Raw genomic sequence first — 6,176 nt, 5'->3', positions numbered from 1 at the left:
CCGGCGTCGAACTTGGATATTTTCCGTCTGACTATTCTATACAGCACCAAACATACACGGGACGAAAATGGAAGAACAGCTTTATGGACATAGATCTACGAGCAAGGTCTTACGAAGGGAAAAACGTTTCTAAATATTTATACATATTGACTATATTTAGCTTTGGCAAAAGGCATGAAGAAACGTATAAGTTAAAATGCAATTCAGGTAGCTACACGAATTCTGTACAGCTTCATACTCCAGGTACCTTGCTTTTACTTCATCGAACATTCTGACTTTTAGATACTTCTTTTTTGTTTTTGGTACATCAGTTTGGAATAAAATGGACTATATAAGTGAATGTAGAATATTTGATGTTTCCAGATAATAAATGCATGTACAGCAATGTGATAAACCATAAGTTCAGATTTGCATTTTGAGAGGTTATATGGTATTCCAAGTGATTTAAATGGTTTGTCGTTGTTGCTTTTTTCAGAGCGACCGGGTTACCCAGTAATCGGTCCACACTCCACAGACTTTAACACAACAGAATGTATTTATGTTTATGCAGGCTCCGATATGTATTGCAAAACTAACAATGGTACAGAACCCGTACAAGTTGTACTTTTACTGGGCAATGATTCATTTGTTCTTGCTGAAAGCGAACGGAAGAAAGGATTGTACCGATTCCTTAACGTTCATCAACAAATGAATGAATGGACTGTCAAGACGGAATGTGTCATGTAAGGTTTCTAATGCAGCCCTTGAAACACCTTACGAAGTGCACGGCATTCTATGTAACGTGGGTAAGTAAATAGGATAAACATCATAACAAGCTATGATGTGTTATTTTGTGGAGGTTAAAATTATTAGATCTTGTATAATATGCTGTTGAATTATTGTGTTTTATTTCCAGGGAAAGGTTACTTGCCCGTGCTAATAGTCCTGAATTCATTGATGAAGAACGCAGTACAACAATATGTAAAGTGTGCAGTGCTATCCAAGCTCCGCAATAGAAATACACGTTGACAAAGTATTATCGGCTGTTAAATTATTGTGTTTCAATTCCAGAGGAAGGTAACCTGCCCGTGCTTTTAGTTCCTGAATTCATTGATGGAGAAAGTTCGACAACAATATGTAAAGTGCGCAGTGTTATCCCTGCTCCGGAAATAAAAATTCACATTGACAACGTATTACTAGCTGATGTTCTACAAACCGATTCATTTAATGGATCATCTTATACGTTTACAAGTTTAGCAAAGGTGAAAAAGGCTAACAAAACGTGGAATGGAAAAGAAATGTGCTGCACCAGGAAAATCATATATGATACTGATATAAAAGATATGTCAGTCTGCAAACACATTAATATGAAATGTAAGTTTAAGAGCGTGAAGATTGTGTATCACACGCGTTATGGTAATGGTTAGTAATGTTAAACGAAATTAAGCATAACAAGTAAACATGGTAAATGTCTATATTATTGGAAGATACATAGATTACTTAATGCACCTATCTATGCGTGTGTCTCATTGAACTTATATCAACATGATATAGTTATATTTTTTCTGAATTGAAAACAGTAACATTTTCTTAAGAGTTTATCCTGTTCTGTTTTTAGATCCGCCGTCGGACCTTTCGATTTCCGTAAACAAAATACATGAATATAGCAACAATGTTCATGTTTATTTATTAGACATGATTTGTGAAACGAATGAATCAAATCCGACTTGCTCAATTGAATGGTCAAGTGGAACCGATAACTTGCGATACATTAGAAGGAACAAATGGATTATTGGTGACAGTGGGAGGTACCGTTCTGTTTCTAACGTGCGTTTCAGTGTTACTAAAGACATGTCTGGGACAATTACATATGCAACAAGATGCGATCACTTCAAATCTCATTTAAATACAAATTATACAGTATCTTTTCAAGGTACGCACTCAGTTTATCTATTTGTCGCCTTTTGTTCGCACTCTCAATCAAACGAAACTGTTATTTTTATGTACTTTCTTCTTCCGAAGGGATCCGTATTCAGAATGTACTTATATAATATAATATCTTTCATTCAAGGTGTTTTTCCACGTGTTACAGGAGTACGATAAAAGCAATCTGAAAGTGTATGATAAATGGTATTTTCTCTTAACTTTGTTTTCGTTTCACTCGGTAATTTTCTCAACAATTTAAACTCTACATTTCAGGTGACCCGCCTCTGAATTTGAACACGACATCACCTGTAGATTTATATCCGACTAGTACAGTGACTGTCAAATGTCATGTTGATGACAACGATGATAAAGAACATTGGGCGCTTTCGTGGAATGATGAAAATAGCACTGTAATGAAGACCTGTAACAAAATAGACGAATGCCTGTTAACACTTAGTTATGCAAGAGATGGCAAAAATATATACACTTGCAACGCTCGGAAATCAAAAGATCTTCTGAAATTTTCATTGACCGTTATAAGCGCAAGTATAGATGGTTCGTAACTAACAGCTGAAATATTGGTTATTTGTAGTGGATAAAATGCCTTTTTAAGATAAATTTATATCGATTCTATTTAATACATAATATTGCAGAGAGTCAATCCCTCGAAAATGACATTCATACATTTTCGCAAACATTCCGATTTCTTGTGCTTTCAATGTATTAACTAAGCATGGCTTAAGCAAACTGCAAAACTACATATGCAACTCTGAATGAACCTCAACCTAATCTGATTGTTGCTGGCTTTTTTTATTTTTAATTGATTTAAAAGCTTTTGAAGGTTTGTTAGTTACTATTATATTGAATATAAAAAATGCCATTAATACATTGGAAGATGAACGAAACAATACAATGATGTAACCGTAATAGCTTAACTAGAGTTCGTGTACAACAAATGTTATCTAATTGCAGAAGCAACATCCAATCCTGCACCAGTTGTTACCCAACAGTGGCATTCGGTCCTTTACGCCGTAGCTGGAATTCTTCTAGTTGTTCTTGTAGCGACGTTTACCGTTCTTCTCTTCCGTCCATGCAAACCTCATGGTAATTGTTAAGATTGAAAAGTAGACATTCAAATCAATGAAACATATTTTTGACCATCTAACTTAGTTAATCGAAACTAAATGTGAGCTATTGTGATCGCCTACTTCCCGTTGAAATTGTTGTTCTCAGTTCTTAACTAACTGAAGGTAGACTCATTTCTTATTTTACTGTGGCAGGAGGCATGCCATTGGTAATCAAATGTCGACTTTAACTATTTTGATTCTTGGGTATGTTAGTCACATGTATGTGAAGCGTGTGTTACTACACTGCTCAAATCAGCACAACTTTTCCCTGCATACGAAACATCATGATTAAAGTTTGAGGGTATTCAACCAGTTTGGCAATATTTGTAATGACCATTAGCAGTACACGAGATCGAAGGGAAGATACACTTATAAAATGGATATTGCAAAACCAATGTCACTTAATTGATAATACAATTAAAGCTACAGAAACATATTAACAAACCGAGCTCTGGAAATCCAATCGGAACACTTCGGTCATTTTCCATCAAAAACAATCCCGGATGTATGCTGGAATATAATAATAATAATAATAATAATAATAATAATAATAATGAATTATAGTGTTTTAACGTATTATTTATATGATTGAGTTCAATTCGATTCCCAGTGAAGTGTTTTATTGCACAGATTAATAATATTCCTCTGTGTAAATAAAGCAAGTAAGTAAGGTTCTTAGGTTTAACTGCTAAATCCATATACTCTTAAGGTTGTTTTCGAAGCCATAAGAAAATTATTGCTATCCTTTTAATGACACATGGATAGAAAGTACATTGCACACAAATACTCACACCTAAGCTTATGTCTGTCAATAATCCTTGGATATACTATCAGTGCAATCAGAGGAATCAAATTAGTTTATGATTTCATACTTGAATATTGAATACCTCATGTCCAAAAAGAAGAAAGATACATGAATAGTGCAATGGCATTTAGATGAGTGACATAATACCGTCGTGTCCTTTGCAAATACGAACTTTTTATCATCTATATCTTTGACACAGTGTATGAAACGCCATTACGCCCATGAACAACAGCAGTAAGAGAGCAAAGTATACATGTGTATGATGTTGTTCAGTCTGATGTGGAGATAAGTGCCCTTCACAATCTAGTAAGATTTCTTTGATTTAAAGCAAACAAATGTTATGTCTTTTAGACTACGAATTATAAATTGTTGCACCTCTGGATTCATAATTTAAGTTTATCATTGTATGATAACGTTTTTTAAAACGGTTGAACCCGTATTAAAACACATCTGACTTTATATGATGCCTTCCGATTAGTTTAGAGCATTCACGTGATCAGAGTGAGGTACATTCGTTACACTGATCGTAGCTGAAACCTTCAGTGGCTTAAAACCGTTCAAGATCAAGAGGTTTCTTGCAACACGTGTGTAATCGTGTACTCGATTGTCTTGTTTTTTAAACAAGGATTAGGAATCTCATGGTGTTTATACATTTGTAGAGAGGAGAGTCTGCAACTGCTATCGAGAACGAACTTGTACCGTCACTTGTGGATTTGGACGAAAACGAAGTCCGTTCGAACGAAAATGTTAGCCATTACGACTATGTGGACACAACATACGACCACAGAGACCGTCGGACAAACGCACCAGATGCAAACTATATTCACGCTATATAAAGCTTTTTGGGCAGATCTTAATTTTTACTATTTAGTCAGATTTTTGTATTTTGGAATTTTCATAATTGTAGTTTCGCTTACAGTGTCAGTGCGTTAGAACGTGTATACCTATATTGTTCTTAATTGTTTGTTGTTGTATGTAACTATAATAGTTTTGCAGTTATACACGTGTTTATGTTTAACAAAACGCTACTTGTAATTTATGTCTAATAACTTTAATCTGAATATTGTTTGTTGAGTTATGACAGATAACCGCGGAACGAGTACATTCTGCTATGTACGCGGGGACAAATTAAACACCTGGCTACCGACCATCACAACAATGACATCTCATGAGCAATACTGTTTCTCTTTATTTGTCTAAGATAGTTAGACATCCAGTACATCCAGTACAAACTTGGCTACCGACTATTACAACAATGACATCTCATGTTTTTAAGTGTTTTCGTGAGCCTTGTCGCCTACTGCTTGTTAAAGTGAATACAAAGGGGTGTTTACTCTTCATGTGCTATTTCATAAATAATTCCCCCCATCTTTGTGACTAAGCTCAAACGAAAAGAAACGGCATTTTATCTTTTCATTGACATTTTGTTAATAAAAAACTTCAAAAACTGTATTGGTTTTTGTTCCAGACGACGTGCCATGGTTAAATAGCGGTGCACTAAAATAGGGAAGAAGGCAAATATTAACAAGAATACGTCATGGGTTTTTTTCTATACGGGTTATTGACGAGTAATTGACGGGCACTTCCGTAAAACAATCTACCCAATCATGCTCTTAATCTAGTCTTGAAAATTAATATTCGCAATACATTTTAAGTAAACGTTGACCAATACATTTTGTATGTAAAGGCTCAAGTTTTAGTTGTAGATTAAGCTTGTACAAATTGCGTCCTTACAAACGCACTTGATTGCCTGCTTTAGAACTTTTTCAGTAATGCAGATAAAAAAACGGTTTTAACGTTCCTTTTATTAATGTCAAATAGTGATGCTTACATCTTACCGTTTTCCAACATCACCGTATACAGTGTACGTATGTACATTCTTGAAGTGAGGTTCTTTGAAATCATAAATTACATAAAAAAGTATATAATGTATAGTATACAAACAATAGTAATGATTTAATCGGGAAATAGTGTAAACACTGAAAAATACCTCATTTGTTGACGTTTTCATAAACCGCATGGCATCGTTTCAGCAAGTGCCCGTGACGTATGTTTCTACCATTAAAAGAAAAGAGCTCCTGCTCTTTAACACTGGCTTAAGAGTAATTCCGTTTTTAAGAAACACACCAATTACATCCGCAACACAGAAAGTTTAGGTTCTCCGTTAGAAATAAACACCATACACTTTTCTTCATAATTGGGGACGATCAACAAACTGCCTTTATTAATTATTGCTAAAACATATTATGTGAGTGTATATAGTGCGCAGTGCATACTTGTGTTTTTCTCATTCTGTGAGGGTTGGTCATTGTGTCTAAAACCTTGCAAAAATGGTTGCT

Source organism: Mya arenaria, chromosome 9 (genome assembly GCF_026914265.1).
Source record: "Mya arenaria isolate MELC-2E11 chromosome 9, ASM2691426v1".
Classification (NCBI taxonomy): domain Eukaryota; kingdom Metazoa; phylum Mollusca; class Bivalvia; order Myida; family Myidae; genus Mya; species Mya arenaria.
The sequence above is the reverse complement of the archived record's forward strand: the minus strand, read 5'-3'. Positions refer to the sequence as shown.